This window comes from Mus caroli, chromosome X (genome assembly GCF_900094665.2).
Source record: "Mus caroli chromosome X, CAROLI_EIJ_v1.1, whole genome shotgun sequence".
In the NCBI taxonomy this organism is placed as follows: Eukaryota; Metazoa; Chordata; class Mammalia; order Rodentia; family Muridae; genus Mus; species Mus caroli.
The window spans coordinates 95,858,618-95,860,284 of NC_034589.1; the positions used below are offsets into that span (position 1 = coordinate 95,858,618).

A 1,667-nucleotide genomic window follows, 5' to 3' on the forward strand; every position below is an offset into this window, starting at 1 on the left:
AAGGCATACAACCCCCTGTAACTGGAATTAGGGATGGTTGGAAGCAAACCAAGCTCCCCTGCAAGAACAATCAAGTCTCTTAACCCCTGAGCCATCTCTCAGCCTGTGATGGCAGGGTTGACGCTACCCCGGGTTATCTTAGCAATACCCTGTCTCAAATGATTTTTAAAATAATTGTATATGTTTTTAAATTTTATTTATTTATTTATTTATTTATTTTAGCAGACTTAATTCTTTTATTTTTCTTGTACAAAATCCTTATGTAGTAGCCACAGCTGGAGCCTGGGTCCTCTGAACAGAGACTCTGGTGTGGGTTTTCACGAGATGATCAGTGAATTCCTGATAAGGAGACTGGGTGAAGACAGTCTCTTTCCAGAGGTCGGGGGTCAGGTAGCTGTAAGTCTTGGAGATGGCATCAAAGGTGGCCTTAGCAAAGTTGCCCAGGGTGGCAGTGCAGCCTCTGGCTGAAGTGTAGCAGTCATCTATACCGGCCATCATCAGGAGCTTCTTGGGCACAGGAGCAGAGACAATGCCAGTGCCTCTGGGGGCAGGGATGAGATGCACCAGCACAGAGTCATAGTGGCCTGTCACCTGGCATGGAACAGTGTGGGGCTTGCCAAACTTGTTCCCCCAGTAGCCTCTCCGCACAGGGACGATGGAAAGCTTGGCCAAGATGATAGCCCCTCGGATGGCAGTGACAACCTCCTTGGAGCACTTAACACCAAGGCCAACGTGACCATTGTAGTCCCCAATAGCCCGAGTCTGCTTCTGCACTGGCATGATTTTCAGAACCTCATCCTTTAGGGACGCACCCAGGAAGAAGTCAATGATCTCAAACTCCTTAATGGGCAGGGAGAACAGGAGGGAGAACAGGTAGATCTCCTCCAAGGACTTGATCTTCATGTCCTTAACCAGGCGGCCAAGCTTGGTGACGGGGATCCACTCCTTGTTTTCAGCTTTACCTCCACGAGTCCCGCGACCTCGACCACGACCTCGACCACGGCCTCGGCCACGACCTCGGCCCCTAAGACCGCTGTCGAATCCTCCCTGGAAGTCGCCCGCGGCCTCCTAATCCTGGGCCCCCGGGGTCCTCCGGGTCCTCCCGCTGCACCGGCGTCATCCACCATTTGGTGTTTTCCTGAAGAAGAAGCAGCTGTATATGTTTTTATGTACGTGTATATATGCACTGGGTTGTGTACACACATGTGTATGTATAAGAGGACAACTTGCTGGAATCTCTTCTATTACATGCGTCTGGAGGATCCAACTGAAGTTGCCAGGCTTGGCTGTGAACACCTTTACCTGATGGACCATCTTGCTGGCTCTACTCCCCAAGATGTAATTTTTAAAGATGTAATTTTTAAAGGAAGGTGCTAGGTTAATGGTCAGAAAATGTTTTGCTGTGTAGCTGTCATTGGCCTATATGCATTAACTTGGGCAAAATCAAAGCACTTTTTACAATTAGAATGTGTAGGGCTAGTGTGGCCCAGTGGCCATCCATAGAATGCTTGCCCTAGTGTATGTGAAGCCCTGCATCCCATCTCCACTGCTGGGAAAACAACTTTTGAAATTGTGATATGTAATGCAGAAATACTTTTAGAACTGGCCATAGTCCGTCCCATAATCAGCCACCAAACCCAGACACTACTGCATATGCCAGCAAGATT

General features: G+C 48.7%; 1 pseudogene across 1 annotated transcript; it reads right to left on the minus strand.

Moving 5' to 3' along the window:
- Nucleotides 1-226: 226 nt before the first annotated feature.
- Nucleotides 227-1,127, minus strand: LOC110286785 (annotated as a pseudogene). Its single transcript, XR_002377166.1, has one exon. The product of XR_002377166.1 is annotated as a 40S ribosomal protein S2 pseudogene (transcript).
- Nucleotides 1,128-1,667: the final 540 nt, after the last annotated feature.